Source organism: Dipteris shenzhenensis, chromosome 19 (genome assembly GCF_047967505.1).
Source record: "Dipteris shenzhenensis isolate YYH24624 ecotype China chromosome 19, Dip_SZ_1.0, whole genome shotgun sequence".
NCBI classification, from domain to species: Eukaryota; Viridiplantae; Streptophyta; class Polypodiopsida; order Gleicheniales; family Dipteridaceae; genus Dipteris; species Dipteris shenzhenensis.
In genome coordinates, this window is record NC_141614.1 from 41,245,623 (window position 1) to 41,266,548 (window position 20,926).

At 43.1% G+C, this 20,926-nt stretch overlaps 1 protein-coding gene across 3 annotated transcripts in view; it reads left to right on the forward strand.

The window, feature by feature from the left end:
• Positions 1 to 7,454: 7,454 nt before the first annotated feature.
• LOC147890483 (dual specificity protein phosphatase 1B-like) overlaps positions 7,455 to 20,926 on the forward strand; it is a 69,792-nt gene continuing 56,320 nt past the window's right edge. For 2 of the 3 annotated variants that reach the window (XM_087390190.1, XM_087390188.1), the window contains exon 1: positions 7,455 to 7,607. The gene's annotated coding sequence lies outside the window, so the exon portion shown is untranslated. The remainder of the gene's footprint in view (positions 7,608 to 20,926) is intronic. The other variant, XM_087390189.1, reaches the window with a different exon arrangement.

The following is a 20,926-nucleotide window of genomic DNA, read 5'->3' on the forward strand; positions in this document are numbered from 1 at the left end:
TCACGATCTCCCTTTGGACAAACCACTAGCTTCCATAGAGACCCTAGGCTACAACACTTGCTCTCCCTTGCAACACATGATGATGATCCATGTGGCCTACAGATTGTGCATTCATTGGGGAGACATGGGCATCGATCCCCATGGAGCAATGCTCCAACACGACCAGATCTCAAGTCATTCATAGCTTGGTGGGTCAGGTCAAAGTCTATGTGTGTTTTGCAACAACAAACATTCATGTCTTTGAATTTCCTGACGTACCAGGGCTTATAATGCTCAAAGCTCCTCTACCCAATTGAAATGTCAGGATTCTGATCCATAAACTTGAGATACAACTCTGTGTGCGGACCCAACATGCGGGAACAATAGAACAATGAGCCCTTATTAAATGGAACAACAGTATAACGAGCCCCCTTTTTGCACTACTAAAACAAGACAAAACACAGTACACGCAAAAATGTTGTCTAATTGAAGTATATAATGAAGCAAAAAAAATTCAACCACCGTGCTGGTTTAGGACAGTCACAATTTCAACTATTGGGCTGGTTTAGGACAATCACAACTTCAATCACTAGGCTGGTTTAGGACACGTTTATGACAATCAACCACTAGAATGGTTCAGGTTACATTTAGGACAGTCATAATTTCAACCACCGAGATGGTTTAGGACATTGTCACAATTTTAACCACCGGGCTAATTTAGCTTGACGGTCTCAACTTCACATATTAAACAATAACAATTATATCGCTTTTCATTTTTGAATTTCACAATTTCAATCAGTAATTGCTGTTTGTCTAAATCAACACCAGGCTAAATCACATTAACTCCAAGCCACCTTGGTCTAGAAATTGTGCTATATGACCCGAATAGCAAGAAATTAAGTACTAAGAAACACAATAATTTCAACCATCAGGCTGGTCAACAACTAATGTCTATTCAACCACACTGGTTTGGTACAATCACATAATTGGTGATTGAGCTGAAGCAGCCACGGTTGCATGATGTTCCATGGGCTGGTATAGTAAAATAACAATATATTGCTTTTCTGATGTGAAATATATTGTTGTTAAGTTCTGCTCAACCATGCCACCGAGCTAGTCAATAACTAATGTTTGTTCAACCACGTTGGTTCAAGACAATCACATAATTGGTGGTTGAGCTGAACTAGCCTACAGTTGCATGATGTTCCAACCATCAGGCTGGTTTAGGACAATCACAATTAGTCCAAGCCTGTTATGGGAACATTTGAGTTGCAAGCCTTCACCCTTGAAGATGGAGCATTTCCCCTTCATGGGGGGAATATACTCTAAGCATTTGCATAGAGTCGTAAAGGGTAGGGTGAGGCAGTCCATCACATATGAAATTCATTGAAATAGGTATTTTATACAAATTTTGCCTACCATGACGTAAGAGTAAGTGCTTGCATTCAGGCAACCTTACACTATAGGTTAGGAGGTAGATATAGGAGAGATCCATGAGAGGTGATGGATTGCAAGAGGCTCGAGATCATGGCCTTATTGCAATTGCTACTAATTTTTCATGAATTCATAAAGTTAGTGGACATGGTTTTACGTTCATTATGAGGCGTGACATTTAATTGACACCGTAGCAAATAGCTTTGATAAGCTAGGTTGAAAACAATCCCTCATATTTTTTGATTTATTTTGGACTTTTAGCCAATATTATTAAAGGGTTTTTGTGACGAGAAAAATTTCAAATTGCCTTTATTTGATGGAAAAAAACACAAAACATGAATTTCATTCAGGGGGCCTCCCCATAGTTGGAACTTGTACCTATTTATTTGAAAATATCTACAATCGTAGTGTAGATGATCGAATGGTCGGCGGACTAGTAAACGTAATTTGTTCCTGCCTTCTTGTTTGACCCATTGTTTCTTGTCTAGATGTGGTCCAAGCAAGATCTGTATGTTGTTGTTGGTGTGCGAATCAGTTGCTGGAGATTTAGCCATTTCATGAGTGAGTGTAGGGGAGATGATCTTGTTGTTTTTTGTCCAGACGTGGTCCAAGCAAGATCTGCTGTATGTAGTTGTTGGCATGCGAATCACTTGTTGGAGATTTAGCCGTTTCACGAGCGAGTGTAGGGGAGATGATCCTGGTGTGGTATCAATATAGTAATTGTTGAAGTCGCCTACTATGTTTGTGTCCATTTGGTCCGTTACTTGCGATATTAGTTTTCCAATTGTTGTGACAAGCTTTATAACTTTTGTTCTAGGTGATTTGTAAAGATTGATAATAGCATTCAATTCTCTTGAGTTGGAATGGTGAATTATTAGTAGTGTCTGAACGCCATTGTCGATTTGGAATTCACTATGTATCAATGTTTTTTCTTTTTTGTAATATGTCGCAATGCCCAAGCCATTGTTGCCACACACGACTTCGAATCTAGGGAGTTGGAGTTTTTGTGGACTATGCTTATGAGTCTCTTGCAAGCAAAGGAAAGTTGCTGATAGAAGGCTATGACAGCCTAAGATGTCTTCTTTGCACGCGTTAAATGATCTTGTGTTGAGCGAATTGCAAGTTTGGATGTTTTTTCTGAGGAAGTGAGAAGTCTAGTTGTTTTGTTTCCCATTTTTTATTTTGTTTTGGAGTCTTGCAATTTCTTGTAATACATTGTCATTGGCTTTTATGTGATGCCTCTACCTTGTTAAGCAAGTATAAGTTTGTAGGGTCTCGAATTTGAGAGAGAGCCATGTACAGCATTCCATGAGTTCTGATGTTTGATGGATCGAATGCTAGTTTATCCATTGATAATCCTTATGCTCGGTGTATTCTTCCTATTGCTAATTGGATAGGGAATTCTGTTCTTGTAACAGTGTTTAGGCTATTCCTTCCTATTTGGAACTCTCTTGTTACTGGGAGGATTGGAGTCCATTGTTGATTTACCATTTCATTGCGTGGGATAATTGTTTTGTGCTCTTGTTCTCTTCTTGATTCTTTCATCAATGAACTCAACCCATATTACTCCTATTTTGCATTGTTTTTTGTAAGCGGCCATCAGTCCCATTTACTAAGTCGTCCTCGACATTGACGTTTCATGAGTTCATATTTCAATTAGCATTCCCTCCTTAAGGTTCAGCTTTGCATGCAATCCAGTTGTTGACTTAGGTTTAGTTGGGATTTTGATTGTTTTACTGCATTTTTTATACCGTGCCCTACGCTTTTAGTGTATAAGCCGATTTTGTAAGACTTCATGATTTTGTTTGTCCTTTAAATCATTTGTGTAAAAAAGATGCAGAGTCGTATGTTTTTGTGGAGGTTCTTTTTTAAAATTCTCGTTAAAGTACTTAATCTCTTTGTTTGTGTGTTGGCTGATGCGTATTCTATTCAAAACTTGAAGGAAGTGTGTTTTTTTGAACACATAGGATTTGTTAGCTCGTAGTATTGAACATCGTTCTTTCATTAGGAAGGCAACATTGTTGTGCTTGTAGGTCTTTTCGAGAAGATCCATGCATCCTTTGTAGGGCTTGCCTGGCATAAGTCCCCACATAACAAGATATCCACTCCTCCAAATGGCTGCATGTGGTTGTGCTTAATCTCACGCATGTGCATGTCTGCTGCCATGATGAATGTATTTTGACCTTTTAGAGAAACTTCATCGAAAACTATGAGCTCCAAGTTCTTGTATTGGGCTGAAAGCTGTAGCATTTTTTTCGAGGATAAGCTAGTGTAGTTTGTTGTCAGAAGAGGCAAGTGTAGTGCAAACTGTATGATTGCTCCCCCCATGTTGAATGTTGCCCTACCAGTGTACACCAACACCAATACCCTAGGCAAGTCAACATTAGTAGTTTGCTTGTGGTTGTAGTATCGCAAAAGCGCTCTTTCCTATGCTTGCATTTCCTGAGAGGAACAAGATTAGCTATTTTTCGTTCTTTGTATGTTTGTGTAGCATTCATCTTCTAGGAGGAGTCGTTGTTCGCTCGTGAGTTGCCTCACCTTCAAGTAAAATTCTTGATTTTGCATAGTTTTGTATGTTAGCTTCTGACACGGCAAAGCATGCTTCTTTGTACATGTTAGATCACGTTCCACTACAAGGTCAAAGCCCTCATGTGTTTGTTCTTTGTTTGAGTCGCTTGTGGATGTGTTCTCTACTGGAATGTCTTTATTACCTGCAAGGTCGTCAACCAAAAGTTTGTTATATTGCTCCCTGTTTTGTTCTATAATTAATTGTTGGTTTGTGTACTTGTCGTGCTATGTTGGGAATTCAATGGTGGACATTGTATGTTCTTTTTCTTGAAAGGGTAGGTACAACAAGCAGAGCTCCCTGTAATGGTTTTCAGTCTTAAACTTGCACGGTGCAGCATCGTACTGTACATCATACATGACAAAAGTAGACAAAGCAACAACGTAAGCTATCAAACAAGCAATGACTTCATGCATAGATTATAATGATACGGCATGTGAGAGAGTATGAAAGATAAGAAATGTGATTTTAAACACACAACACATATGTGCTCAACAAGGTGTATATGTCGCCTTGTCTCTGCCTCTCACAAGTAGCACAATAAACTTCACATACATTAACACAAGCACCCCAGAAGACAGGACACTTCTACTTTGCGCAGGGATTTCATAGGTCCACTGGGCTTCTTAATCGTGCAGCTCTTCGCAATTCCACTTCCCTTAAGGGCTTTGGAGTATCCTTTCATGATCACGGGTCCATTGGATGACACAGTTTCCTCTGTTTAATCAACAACAATGATGTTTAACCTCGCAGTGTTACCACCTATGACAGTTGCACACAGTGGCACGGGCTTAAATCACACACAAACTAAGAACATATTGACCGGAAGCTTTGTGACATGTAGTTGAATGATGGGTGCGCAACATTTAATCGCATAGAGACATCAAACCGAGCCACCCTCACTGCACACCAAGCAAATTTATAGAAGCATTCTAATACCATCACTTTAGACCACCATACTCACTGTCCTTGGTGACTACGATACAAGATCTTGCAGATTGGAGAGATTATAGAGAATGGCAATGACATTGGAGAGTACAATGTTACAATCCAAGATCCTACAAATTGCAGAGATTATAGAGAATACCAGCGAGATTGAATAGGACAGTCACAAAGGACCTTGTGGGATCGTTGCAAATTTTCCAAACTATTTCAAGCGACTTGAGTGATAACGAATGGGTTGTATGTCCGAAGTCACTAGAGGGGAACTTGGAACATTCTCCAATCTCTTTGTAAGTACTCAAAATGACAAATATGCAATTGACGGTCGAATTAAGATGCACTCAACGCTCTAATTAAAAGGCACTCGAAAATCAAACAAAGTTACCTCTGAAGACGCTGCTCCCTTCATCGCAATATATGTTTAGATCCTCATCACAACCTTTTCCCTTGAGGTCCATGGCACTTCCTCTCGAAAGATACTGCTTTGCTTTCCAAGTCTACCCCTGCCAGTTCGCCAAGGGACTTTGACAAGGGAGAGTAGCTTACGGATGAAAGAACAACTGTATCAGTAATCAACTCCGGGTCAACAAGTGCGAAAAAAACATAAGGGGAATCGAACATTGGAGACAAGGACATGCATGAAATACCAGTCAACAATGAATCCACATAGTTGCTTTTTTTGCCAACACATTGCCCGAACTTCGTCTTTAAATCTAGAGTGACCAAATCTTCAGAAAGAGAAGGCAGAAAACGAAAAATGAAAATGAATTGAAGGAAGAGCAAAGTAGAACACAAAGTTACGAGATCATAACCAAAATAAAGCTCTCGCAAATGTCGTACTTTTGGTGTCCATGGGCTCTACCAAGGCATCCACAATCTTAGCAGAGATGATGTCGTAGAACAATACCATGGGAGTCTTTGTTTGTTTGGTGGTGGAAGCCCGCCAAACAAACAAAGAATCCCAACAGAAGGCACCATGCACCAAAGTCGTCTGCTGGTTTATATCCAGAAGTCGCCATGCCCGTAGAGAAGACCACTTACAACCCACAGAGGCCGCCGAATGTCTATACTGTAATGAGGAAACCAAACATGCACAGAAGACGTGCCACTCAACAAGATCGAAGATCGTCCCATGATAAGGTGCCATGGTTCCTCATCAGAAGGCGCCATGCAACACAAAAAAGAGTGACATGAGACAGAGTCCACCGAACCCCCACAGTTTCCTTCGTAGGGCAGAACATGCCATGCACAACGGAGATAAAGAGACGATAGAACGTGCCATGCATAGTGGAGCATTGCACCAAAAACATCCACACAGAATATATACCACAAAAGCGACACGTGCACCAATCCCAAACAAACAGATATTACAAAATAAAATTTTCACAAAACTTGCATTTTTCTCTTTCACAGTGAAACGTTAACTAAGCCCTTCTCAAGTGGGGGCATGCCAAAAACCGAAATGACAAAGGTAGGCAAGCAAAGACATTTTTGGGCTTCCAAACTTCAAGGCATTGTATTTTCCTAGTGTGGGATGTGCTTTAAATGATGGACTAAAACACATTAAATAAGGGAGGTATATACAATTGTAGTCACCTCAATTACAATTGAAGGGGGCACCCATCCATGAGATCACTCACTAATAAATAGTGAATAAGGGAGATGTATACACTTACAATTCAAGGTCGTACCCATTCAATGAGATCACTCACTAATAAAGAGTGAATAAGGGACATGTATACAATTTCCATGAACCCAGTTACAATTCAAGGTGGCACCCATCGATGAGATCACTCACCAATAGACACTAAATAAGGGAGATGTATACAATTGCCCATTAACTCATTTACAATTCAAGGTGGCACCCATTAATGAGACCACTCACCAATAAAAGGAGGTAAGTAGGGGGCGTTGAGAGCATATTCCCGCGTACTAGAAGGCTGACAAATACGCCAGCTCTTTGCAATACATAAACGTTCGTCCCTGCGTAGGCTGTGTACTACAACGTGTGCCCTTCTAACAGTGATTGTCGGTAATGGAGAGCTTCTAGCATCACAAATTTAATTCCATCTATGCTTTTTTGGCAAGAAAAGGAGTCTAGCGCCGTAATGCCTGGGTGGAGACGAAGAATTTTCGTCTCCATCGGAGCACCTGCAATGCCCAAAATTGCCAACGAAAAATGCGGTGTTGAGGCAAAGCATAGCAGATCCTTGCCATCATGGGAAAGCCCTCTAAGAGGCCGTCCCCATAGTCACCCTAGAGCGTCTTCGCAGGCTGGCGATGCAATTATGAGGGTTGTCCCCACAGTCACCAAGATTGCAATGCCGATATCCACAAGGCCTCCATTGGGGGACCCGCACACATGGCTCCCCAAGAAGTGACCCGACGCGACGTGAGGAACAGGAAGCGCAAGAAGGAAGGAGGGCCTCTATGGGGGGGGGGGTCATCTAACAACATGGCCTAACTGTATAGGTGGCACCCATCAATAAGATCAATCATCAGTCACTACTAATAAACAGTATTGCCGTTAATTCAATCACACTTCAAGGTGGCACCCATCAATGAGATGCCAGCCTTCCGCCATAGCCACAACTTCGAGAGCTTCAAGTTTCAATATTCCTTCTTCCATTTGAGATTTCCGTCATAGCCCAACCTCCGAAATTCGTTCGTCCAACATCTTTTCCAGGTTCTTCCTGCTCGCTTCCTCAAAATCACCGCATTGTTTTCTCTGCGTCTTCGTGCTCCATTGTCCCGGTTTCGCGGAGTTTTTGTTGGATCTTTGTCTATTTTCTCCGCACATAGATATTCCGGTCGATGTTCGATGTTACTCTACTTCCCGGAATTCCCTTAGAAGGCCAATTGACTGAGTTGGGAAGCCACGTTTCGATCGTTTTTGGGAGTGGACTGCATTAACCTGGAGTACTGGAAAATGAACGTTTGCCAAATCCTAGTTTTGATTCCGTTTTCCTATCTAAAAAGTAATGTATGCTCCTTAGGCGATTTTCCCCTAACGTTTAAATTCCCAAGAGAGAACTTGACGCAATTAGGCGTAAAGGTCGTTTGCATATGGAATCGTTTGGACTTCATGTAGACCAAGCGCATTAGGAAGTACCGTGGTATAGAGGATGTCACGAGCTTGGAGTGAGACATTTAAGTATGTGGGTGATGAGAAGGATGATGTGTGAGCTTCCTCTAGAAACCGCATCTATTGCTTTACTCGATGGCTACTCGCGTCTTTCGTGTCCAATGTTGTGGAGGATCGATTCCTTTCTGCTGGCTGCGTTTAGATATGGGAAGCTCATACTGATTTTTTGCAGCGTTTCTTGCGATAATGCCTTGCTTTTCTGTCAACTCCAAACTGCCAGTTTAGCATCGCGGTGTATTCAGTAGTCGTTGTTGTACCTTTCGTGGGCTCGTCGCATGATTACATGTGCCTGTGTGCTTCTTGTTCTGGATAATCTGCTTCGTGCACGAGAATATGCTTTATCAAGAGAGCAGTTTTGTCCTATCATTTGCGAGAGATTCCTGCAATCCAATTTGTCAGATGTGGTGGCATCTACAACAGGACTGTCTAGCACTATGTAAGTTTGATGCAGCTAATGACGGTGGTAAGGGCATTACTGGATTTAAAATGGAAGATCATGACCAGAGGTTTTTGTTTATAGGAGCCAGGTTTTTGTCTTGATAGGGATTTCAGAGTGTCACTTCTCTGTTTTGAGGATGGAACATTCTCGGTCAGAAGGGATGGAGATATTGGTGTACGTGTTTTAACTCTCATACTCTATTATAACTGGTTCTGCTCGAATGAAACTCAGTGTGTCATCTGCGTAAATGCATAAATTCTAAACGCGAAAACATCACTCAACTATCCCATAGGTCAAGTAAATCCAAAACCAGTGAAACCCTTAGTGAGTCAGTCATCTAATCTGACACCCCAGGCCTTGTGAGCATCTCCAAGTTCCAAAAGTGTTATCAAGCTGCCGCCCTTTAAACTGGAGGGACAGAAAAACAGGCTGGAAGAGAGGAATTGATCATCACGAGGGTTAAAGCAAGTGCGTCAGCTGACAGGATGAAAGAATCCCCAGAGAAAGAAGACGCTCTTTTTAGTAAATCCTTGAAAAAGAAGAATGGGAAATGCTGTTTTAAAGAGTAATTTGAGCAACACAGGTTTTTAGGAAGAGAAGCCTCTAAGCTGGATCATAGGGGGGTGTAGACAGCATTAGAAAACTTGCACTTGATCCTTGGTGGTTCCTTCAGCTTAGCTCTTGCTGGCTTATGGGCCTTCACTTTTAAGGAACAAGGTGATGGATGGCCTTCACTTTTAAGGATAAAGGCGATGGACATAAAAAAGGGTCGAGGCTCCTCGTTGTTTGATATCAAAGCTCCACCCTATGGTTCTAGGTTTGTCATTATTTAATCAATTTATTATGCCCCACATGCCAAGAGGCGATTTGAGAGAACTTGGCTGATCCGGAGTATGGGTATTAAGCATGTTTGTTTTCAAATTATGGATATCAAGCATTCTGTTGGCTCCCATTTGCACTTTGATGAAGGCCGTAGGAGCTTAAAGTTTGTTATGTTCAAGAAGCTATCTTGTTTGAACCCATCAAGCGAAGCATGGGCAAATTGATATGGTCCATTCACAGGCCAGGCATCATCTTTGGGATTCTCAAGTAAACTATGCTTTGTCCTCAGCAGTCTATGCTTCCATTTGCAAGCATGAGGCGAAGCCTTTCCTCTTTAGGGGGACGCAAACCACATGGGAATCACGTCTGTACATTTTACGCTGACTTGATTGCCGAGTAGAAGTGGACCAGCAAGATCTTAAAGGGCATTTCATTATAGTATCCTTCAATACCACCCCCGCCCTCAATGAGATAATTGAAGTAGTCCAAGGAAAAATCCCAAGGGTACCTTACCATTGTTGCAAATGTTAATCCACAAGGTGGTATAGCATAGTATCACTTTACAATCCTTGATTTGGCACGCTTTCCGAAGCCTTTGCAAAATACAAAGATTTTGTTGGAAAAGATCTGAACATGTACTTCTAGGTTGAGTCCTAGCTTCTTGCAGCATGTTAGAACAGGCAGCAGAAAATGAATCGTCCACGAGATCACACCTAAGAACTCTAGATCCTACTTGGGATGTGCACATATACCTATAAAATATAAACTATGCTTAGATGTGGAATATATTAGACATGGAATATACTGCAAGATATGGCAGCCGATAACTGAATAAGAATGTCCAAGGGGAGGACCCAAAATGTATTACAAAAGGTGCATTCACAAACTACACAAACTAGACTGGACTTCGTGTGGTACATGACTAGACTTCAAGTGGTACACGTCCGGACCAATATAGTCCTCTTCTGTGATGGATCTTGGTGACACAGAGGAGCGAGGTGGAGACATCCGGCCCACCACGGGTTCCAATGGCCTAGATTCACAGAGAGTACACACATGGATGCTATCCTCCACATGCAAGAGTTATGGTGGCGTGCAGTGCAAAAGGTGATGCTATGTAGGATTTATGGCACCGTCAAGGAGTTGGTGCAGGTCCAAAAGCCAAGCATCATCAGAGACATCAAGGGGTGAGCCCATATCCTCAAGGGGAGAACGCCATCAACGAATGGGGATCATAGCAGCCAATGGAGAGACTCCCAGTGATCAGAGAAAGGGAGGGAATCATCATTTGCAGCGGAGGAGAGTAAAGTGTGCGAGAGGAGGTTATTTGGGGATTCTTGGTGAGTGATCTCTGTAAAGAGGTGGGTTTGTATACTTGGGCTGCTTGGTAGTCCATGTTTTCTTCCGATTTCGCTCTAGTATGCACATCCTTATTGTGGTTCTCACTAGCATGAGCATTGATCTTTGAGCCTTTGGCCCTTCTCCAATTCAGCCCCTGCCTCCTTCATTGCATTGGTATTAGAGCTCCGACCGTGGCACCTCTGTCTTCCTCATATTTCCTTGCTTCGACTCAACTGCAATTTGGAGGGCAATGCACAAGTTGATGTTGACAACCAGCCCAAGCTTCCGGTTGCGGTCCATTTTGCCAATCTAGAGAAGCGTTACAACTGTGGCAAACACAACCTCCTATAGCCGTCAGACGCGGGATGGAGAGAGCACACACAAATTGATAGCTTTAACGAAAGTGTGGTCCGTACTCGATAGCATTTTCAACAGCGCTATCCACCTCCAATCAGCGCCAAAACGCCCAACTGAAGTGACCAGTCAACGGACGAACCAGAGGATCGAACCAATCGAGAACCAGATCAGACTAACCTGTACCTGAACATCTGGGCTTGTCCATACGAAAAGCAAAAGTTGGGTCTTCCGCCTCCCGCTCGCATGACACATCGAGGCCGTTGCCCTTTCCGCTGTGCGCAGATGCAAAGCAGCCCATGCGATTCTAACGCCATCCGCCTCCCGTGCAGATGTGCTTCACGACTGGATCGCCGCACTCTGTCCCGTGTCCCCGCTCGTTGTGATGTCATCGTCCGTTGCACCGCCGTCATCCATCTGTTGCCTGCAAGGTTCCTGCTTAGGTTAGCCTAACCTACAGAGGTTAGGTTTGGCAGGCTGGGGTAGTTACCTGGTTAGTAGGTTTAGGTTAGGGTTAGTTAGTTTCGGGCTAGGTTGCTGGAAGATTATTTCCGCTTCTACCCAAAGCAGGATGAGGACCGCATAATCTTTGCGGGTATGCACATGCAGGATTATGCACATACCTGGTGGCGTTATATGAGGGACCTCAGAGGCCAACCACATGGAAGGAGTTCAAGGAGTTGATCATCACCACATTTGTATCCCCACTCACACTGGAGCAATATCTGGTTGAATTCTATGCATTGTCACATATTGGTACTGTCCAAGAGTACTTGCAGCGCTTTTGGAGACTTTGCTTGTTTGTACATGATGTATCTGAGAGAGGGACGTTGCTGCGTTTCATCCAGGGATTGAGTCCTACTCTCGCTACAGATGTGAAGGCACATAACCCTCCAACAAGTGAGCGTGTAGACCAATTTGCAGAGGTGTGTGAGCCCAACTATGCCAGTAAGTATAAGATGACAATGGGCAGCACATATGGAAATACAAATGAGGCTGAGAGGAAGCTAAGGTGACTAATTGGCATGATAGGAAATCAGCAGTAGCACCATTTCTGAGGTTTCCCACTGTTACAGGCAGCAAGATGCCATATGCTAAGCCATACATGTCATTTGATGCTAAGCCAAGAGATAAGCCAAGTGCTGGAAATGAAAAATCAGAATTTAAACAACACACCAGGGCTATTATGGACAGCAGAAAGCGGACAAACTTATGCTTTAAGTGTGGTGAGAAGTGGACTCCTGAGCATCGGGAAGTTTGCAAAATGCGTGACAGTGGTATTGCAAAACTCAGCATGATTATTGAGATATCGGATGATGAGGATTTAATGGATGCTTCTAAGACTTTGGATGCCACTGAAGAAGCTCCAGATACTAGAGCCACGAAGGGGGCTGATTTTCCCTTTGATCTTGGTGGTGCTATTGAACATAATATGCATGGTATGCAATCCAATGACAGTCAACCCACCTGTGGCATGCGAGACCATTGGCCTGCAGCCTTTCATGTGGACATCAGGTTGCTATGCCTTTTCATGCACGAGAGGATGCAAGTGGAAATGCTCCTATAGACGAGGAGGAGATCTATTGGGATGCACAACAAACAATTTATGCTATCTCTTTTCATGCCTTGATGGGTGCTAAAAGTGCTGAAACTATCAGATTGAAAGGGAAAATCAATGGCAGGGCTGTTCACATGCTTGTGGACAGCGGTAGCACTCATAGTTTCATCAATTTTAAGACCTGATAGAAGGTGGGACTGCTTGCTACTGAGATTGATCATGGGCTGAGAGTAGAGGTGGCAAATGGACAGCATTGGATCATTAAATTTTGTTGCCGAAATGCAAGGATCAAGCTCTTTGAGGATTATGAATTTGTTGGGGATCTCTTGGCACTGGACATGGGCCCGATAGATGCTGTCCTGGGCTGTGATTGGCTAAAATCTTTGGGTAAAATCAGCATGGATTTAAATGCCCTATCACCCAGCTTTGTCCACAAGGGTGGAACTGCAGCATTGCATGGCATTGCTATTCCTAAATTGCAGGTCATTTCAGCAAGGCAGTTATCTAGAGAGCTCAAGAAGGAGCATGCCCTCTATGCATTGAATGTGTCAGTATCTCAGGGGGGTAGCATTCTCCCTGTTGAGGATTGTGATATGCAGTAGTTGCTCTCGGAGTTTGCTGATGTATTTGCTGATACCATCTACCTCCCAAGAGGGATGTGGATCATGCCATTGTTCTAGAGCCTGGTAGTAAGCCCATAAACAAAGGCCATACCGTCTCTCTAAGGTTGAGCGAGAGGAAGTGGCAGTACAGGTGCGGGAATTGCTTGAGAAGAACATCTCTCATAGCACTTCTCCTTTTGCCTTCCCGGTGCTTCTAATGAAGAAGAAAGATGGATCATACCACAGGGATCTAAATAAGGCCACTATCAAGACTATGTTTCCAATCCCTAGGATAGATGACCTATCAGATGAACTCAAGGGTGCTCAGTTTTTCACGAAGATAGATTTGAGGTTTGGTTACCATCAAATCAGGGTGAAAGAAGGAGATGAGCACAAGATGGCCTTCCGCACAGAACGGCCTATTGGATGAACTCAAGGGTGCTTAGTTTTTCACGAAGATAGATTTGAGGTTTGGTTACCATCAAATCAGGGTGAAAGAAGGAGATGAGCACAAGATGGCCTTCTGCACAGAACGGGGCTTGTATGAATTCAAGGTGATGCCTTTTGGATAGACTAATGCATCGGCCACCTTCTAGGCGTTGATGAACACGATATTGCAGCCACTTCTTTTCAGATGCGTGCTGGTTTTCTTTGATGATATCCTCATTTACAGCAAGGATAGACAGGAGCACATTAAGCATGTGAAGCAAGTGCTGGAAATTTTGAGTGCACTTTTACGGCAAAGGAGGTTGACTAACTAGGGGAGTAGACGTGGCATTTGGGTGGATCCCGCAAAGGTGAAATGCATTAAAGATTGGCCACAGCCACAAAATCCCACCCAATTGAGAGGATTTTTAGGTCTTGCTTCCTTCTACATGCGCTTTATTCGCAAATTTGCCAAGAGCGCAGCTCCTCTTACTGACCTTTTGAAGAAGGATGCTTTTTGGTGGTCAAAGGAAGCACAATGCAGCTTTGAAGACCTGAAATTTTCACACTCATGCACCTGTCTTGGTAGGCCATGATTTTTCGCATCCTTTCGTTGTGGAGGCAGATGCCAATGGCAAAGGATTGGGGGCTGTTCAGAGGCAGGAACACAGGGTAATAGCCTTTGAAAGCAGGAAGTTTGATGCCAAAGAAATCAATTACTGTTTATGATCATGAGATGTTGGCTATCTTGCATGCTTTCAAGAAATGGCACCACTATTTGTATGAGAGTAAAATTAAGGTGAAAACTGATCATAGGACACTTAGATTCTTCCTCACCCAGCCAAATTTGTCCTATAAGCAGAAGAGGTGGTTGGCTGCAGTCCAATCCTATGATTTTGACATTGAGTACAGAAAAATGTGATGGAGCATTCGTAAGACCAAAGCACATCCTTCTATATATGAAGCAGCCCCAAGGAGTAATAAAATTATTCTCCTAGTCTTTTGGAGCAATACCAATATGAAAATAGCTAGAATACCCATCACATAAACTGTACATCTCATGACCAGCCACCCTATCCAATATATCATCCAAATCAGGAAAAGGATAATGGTTCCTTTAAGTCACAGCATTCAAGTGCTTGTAATCCACACCACCCTCCACCTGCCATCTTTTTTTGGTACTATCACCACAAGGCTGGCCCAATCAGAATGTACTACAGGATATCTAATGTCAGCTTTCAACAACCTAACAACTTCCTCCCTCAATACCTCTGTTTGCTCGGGACTCCTTCTCATCCTCTGGAAGATCGGCCTTATATTCTCTTTGAGCTGAATCTTTAAAGGTCTCCCCTTGAATCCCCTTATCTCCTCATACGAAGTGATAAATAGATTGGGATACTTCCTAAGCATTGCACAATACTCCTTCTCTTCTGCAGTGAGATTGGGGTTCAGAGCTTGTTCAACCAACTCGTGGATGGAGTCTTGAGTGCTCCGAGGCTGCATAAGACTTTCTATCACTTCAAACCAATCCTCTTCTTCTTCATTTACAGCAGCAACTTCATCTTCCATCTGCAGATTTTCCACACCTAAGTGACACTACTCTTCTCATCACTAAATGACTCACTTTCTTCTTCCCCTCTTTCAGCATCTGAAATTTCAGCACGGGTAACCATATCAAATGTCAACTTTTTCCCTGAAGAAGCATGTACTGTAATGACCCCTTCTTTACAATTTTGTATTGTACCCACCTTATGCAGCCATGGCCTTCCCAAAATCAGAGGATAAGTCCCCAAACCAGCAGGCATAACATGACAGTCAACTTTACAGTGAACATTAAAAACTTCCACATCCAAACCAACCACTATCCCCAAGCTCTTAATCTTAGCATGATTGGGCATCCGAAGGCAAAAATTAGAAGGAGCTGAAAGCTTCAAACCCAATTTCTCAGCACAAGCTTGTGTGATAACACAAATCTGAGCACCTCCATCAATATATATCTCCCCAAAACCTGCCAAGCCTCTACTGAAGGGCAAATATCAGGTGGTTAAGTAATAGATAATACTTTGCCAGCTTCCCTCTGAGCCTTGTTGGGATTTACTGCATGCCGCCATTCCTTCTTCAACTTGGGACACAAACTAATCATCTGCCCCAAAGCAATATCTGGCTTCCTCTTAGAAAGGTCCTCAACAAATGATATTCCGTCTACTCCCTACCGATTGGATAATCCTGAGTCTTATATTTTCTTATTGGCTTCCTAGTCCTTTTAGGCTTCTTCCTTTGGTAAATTGTCACATCCTCAGTGTCCTTATCTTTCATTACACTTGACCCTACTTCTTGATCTCGGTTTCTCTTCCCCAAAGGCACGACTACACTTCCTCTTCATTATCCACTTCCACCCAAGCAGACTCACAACTTTCCCCATGCCCTTCTCTTGAGCAGTAAACTTTGCAGCTCCACTTGATTGGCCTGGATCCTTTACTTCCACACTTTGATCATTAACTCGATTATTCTAACACTGGGAGTGAACAAACATCCCCACCCATACGAGGTGGTTTATCACAATGCGAACTATAATGCCTCCATTCACTACAATTGAAACGCTGCACATTAGGAGCATAAACCCCTCGTCCACGGCTTGCCTGCCAAGAAGCTGAAGCACTAGATGAAGGCAAACCACTTGCTCCTCTTCCATCAGGAGTCCTGTAAGAAATCCTAGATTTATTATATTTAGAAATGTGCTAAGGAACAGAAAAGGAGACTGAAATAGCAGAGAACAAGGAATAATTGTATTGCTTGAGTGTCTGTAGTGTATCTGTAGTGTGTCATCCATACAATTGGGCCTCTCTTATGTAGAGAGTGAAGAGTCACACATGAAAAGGTGTGTACTCCAAAGTGTATGTGCATGAAGAGGTGTGTACCCCTTGTGAAGGGTGTGACCCTTGATGAGAGGGTACATTACAATAGGAATGTCTCTTCAATAGGATGTCTCTTGTGAAGGGTTGTGCCTCATAGGAAGTGTCCCGTCGAAAGGGCATACCCTTCCACAAGTGTCCATTCATCAAACCATCCATAAGTCTAGATATAGAGAAAGGAATACGTCACAGATCGTGACATCCCCTCCCACTCAAAAGAAGACCCTGGTGGAGATAATGAACTGATGTAGAAAATATCACGGTAAATTCTGAAAATACTGCTGTAAAATGTCAAGGTACTGCTGTAAGTCTTCATTAGATTGCCAAGTAGCGTCGGAGTCGTCCAGATCTCGCCAAAGAACAAGGAATTCTGTGATAAGTCGATGTCAAGTCTCTCGTTGTCAGTGGTCCAGAATACGCTCAGGAATAAGGAGAACATAATCGTCTTCGATTTCTGGGACATAATCACCTGTAGGAGGAACTACTTCATCGCCTGGAATGTACATCTTTAGCCAAGAAATATGAAATGTCGGATGGATTTTACCCCATGATGGTGGTAATTCCAATTTGTTACTTAAAGGTGAATTTTTCTTGATGATCCGGAAAGGTCCATAGTATCTTGGTCGCAACTTAGGAAACACAGACTTAACCGTCTTATAGCGACTTATAGCGATGTGGGGCTACAAATAATAGCACCATGTCACCAGTGTCAAATTCCAGGTGACGTCTATGTTTGTTGGCAGACCGTTGATACCGCTCTTGCGCTTTTCGCATATGATCCCTAACTTGGAGTAGAATGTCTTGCATTTCTTGAACTAGTTGATCAGCTAGGGCCACTCGATGTTGAAGTACAAAATTCGTTGGTACAATCGGAGTGTGTCCATAAGCTGCTTGGAATGGAGTCATGCTGATGGCACTATGGAAAGAGTTATTATAAGCAAACTCAAGGAGTGGTAGATACTCTTCCCAAGCTGCTAGGCGTGACTGAATATAATGTCGAAGCATTTCTTCTAGAACTTGGTTGACTCTTTAAGTCTGGCCATCTGATTTTGGGTGGTAGGCTGAACTGAACAGTAGAGTTGTTCCCAAAGATTCGAACAGTGAAATCCAAAAGTGACTGGTAAACTTAGGATCTCTGTCAGATATGATGTTCTTGGGCAATCTATGGTGTCGGAAGATGTGTTGTATGAAGAGTTTGGCGATGTCCGGAGCCTGTGCACTGCTTTTGCAAGCAACACAGTGTGCCATTTTGGACAATCGATCAACAATTACCATAATTTGAGTGTTACCTCTGGAGGATTGTGGTAGTGTTGTAATGAAATCCATGGAAATACTTTCCCACCTTTCAGTTGGAACTGGAAGAGGCTGAAGAAGTCCTGTTGGAAGTCGTCGGCTTGCTTTTATTTGTTGACAAGGTAAGCAAGATGTAACCATTTTGATGACGTTGCTTTTCATCTGAGGCCAGTAGTATGTTGCACCGAGTAACCTATAGGTCTTGTTGATGCCTGGATGGGCAGCATAAGGAACTACATGATGCTCTTTTAACAAAAGACGTCGAACATCCTTGTCATGTGGTACACAGACGGGATCTTGATAATACAGAAGGTCGTTCGAATAAGAATAGGATGAGAAAATCCTCTGTTCAGAAGTCGAAGGTTGATCTTTTGAAAGAACTTGTACTGCTGTGCCGAAGTCCTTATCATTGAAATACTTTCCTTTGAATGAATTCGGAACATCCACAGATAATGTAGAGATTACCATAGCTCATGCTAGAGTTAACCTGCTGAGAGCATCTGCAACTACATTGCGTAGTCCTGGAATGTACTCAATGGTCATGTGAAAGTTGGCCAGAAACTCAACCCAGCATGCTTGTCGAGCGTTCATGACTGGCTGAGTAAAGATATACTTTAAAGAGTGATGGTCTGTCTTCACCACCGAGTCGGCTCCCATGAGATAATGTTTTCAAGAGCGATAAGCATGTACAACGGCAAGAAACTCCTTATCATAAACCGGACTAATGTTTGGATATCAGAATGTTTATGGCTGTCAAAAGCAATAACTCTGCCTTCTTGCATCAAGACTGCTCTTGTAGCGATGTCGGAAGCGTTGGTCATGACCTCGAATGGAAGGTTTGGGTCAGCAATAGCCATAACTGGTGTGGTAGTGAGTGCGTGCTTGAGTTGTTGGAAACTATACTTGGTTTTGGGAAGCCACTGAAAAACTACTATGGTTTTCAATAATTCGGACATAGGAGCTGCGATTTCGGAAAACTGATAGACCTTTGTATGGTAGAAGTTTGCCAATCCGAGAAAAGAGCGGACATCATGAACATTCTTAGGAGCAGGCGAGTTTCGGATTACCTCGACCTTCTTGGGATCCACAGAGATGCCTTGAGCTGAAATAACATGTCCCAAATATTCGAGTTGGGTCTTGAAGAACTCACTCTTCTCAATGTTGATGTAGAGAGAATTTGTTCGGAGAACTTTAAAAACTTGGTGAAGATGTTGTTTGTGCTCATGTAGGGGTTTGCTGAAAACGAGGATGTCATCGAGGTAAACGATGACGAACTTATCGAGGAAAGGCCTGAAGATGTCGTTTATTAGTGTCATGAATGTGGCCGGGGCATTGTTTAACCCAAAAGGCATGACCAAACATTCATAGGGTCCATACTTTGTTCGAAAAGCTGTCTTGTACTCATATTTGATGATAACCTGAACGAAGATCAATCTTTGAGAATTGTGTTGCGTGTAGAAGTTGATCGAAGAGGTCATCGATGCGAGGCAATGGATACTTGTTTTTGATAGTGAGCTTGTTGAGGGCTTGGTAGTTGATGCAGAGGCGCATTGACTTATTCTTTTTTTCCACAAGTAGTACAGGAGATCCGAAAGGGTTGCGACTGGGCCGAATGTGACCTTTGTCGAGTAGTTCGGTCAATTATCTTTGAATTTCTTCATTTTGAGTGTAAGAAACCCGATAAGGAGGTTTCGACGGTGGAATACTGCTGGGAATAAGTTCGATTGGGTGATCCACTGGTCGTCAAGGTGGTAACTGCTTTGGCAATTCCTGTGGAAAAATATCTAGGTAGGGCTGAAAAAAAGGTTGGTTGAGGTATTCAGGAGGATCCTTTGTTGGTGTCTCCTCTATTGCCGTAACCAACAGAAGTGAAGTCTTTACTTGAGGTTTACGAACCCACTTCTTTACTTGTAGGGCAGAGGCGATTGGGGTTGAAGGAGAGTCCCTTAAACCAGTTAGCTCAATAAGTTTTCCTTGGTGGACAAACTGGATAGTATGGCTGCGAAAATTGATTGATGGATCATAGTCGTAGAGCCACTGTTGTCCAAGTATGACATCGTACCGAGAAAGAGGCATGATGTCGAAGTTCAACTTGTCCGTATAATGTTGGACGCGAAAAGACAAGTTTTTGATCCTGGTGTTGCACAAGAAGGTAGTTCCATTTGCGAGTTCAATCTAATAGTCCATGAGACTAGGAGTGGTGGTCAACCGAAGTTTGTCGACCATAGAACTAGCTAGGAAGTTATGAGAGCAGCCACTGTCGATGAGGATAGTGACCGTTGTTCCACGAATCGATCCTTGAACACTAAGTACTTGAGTGGCCAGGGAAGGTTCGGGGTTGCTGGCAAGGCTCAGGTGGATGGTATTCGCCATTCGAACAGCTTTGCCTTTTTTGTCTTATGCTGGGGTAGCATCTTCTGTTTGGGAAGTGCTAGGTTCCATTTTGGAATTTTGCTTTGGTCGCTTGGGACAATCGAACCATCTATGATTGCCTGTGTAGATGGTACAAAGTCCTTTTGTGCTGGAGTTGTTCTTCTTGTCAGTGGCTGCACCTTTATGTTGGGGATGTCGGTAATGACTTTGTGAAGAAGAAGAGGCGCGATCCTTGGAGGAGTGCTTCTGTTGGAATCCAGCATACGATTTCTGAGACTTCTGGGGATCTTGAGACTGTCGCTGACCTTGATGACCGAGTTTTTTCGAAACTTGAGGTTATCTTGAGGGCGAGCACCTTTGGCCAGAGTAGAGTTCTGTGTACGATTAGCACTCTGCTTCCCTGTGTTTTGGAAATCTGTAATGCGCTCTGCGTAAGCAATAGCGCCAGCTGTGGTGGTGATGTTTGCTTTAAGGACATCAATGCGTAACGAGGGATTTAGGCCTGAGATGAAAGCATGAAGGCGATCATCCTCAGTTAAACCATCAATTTCCAGCACCAATGTGGTGAACTGAGAGATGTAGGAAGACAGGGAGCCTGTTTGCTCCAATTGTCGGAGTTTTGAACGTGCTTGGAAGTCCGCATTGGCAAGTATGAACTGCTTACGGAGCACGTGTTCAAAACGTTCCCATGTTAACACACTTTTACCGTCCTTTAAGCATCTTTGCCACCATAGAAAAGC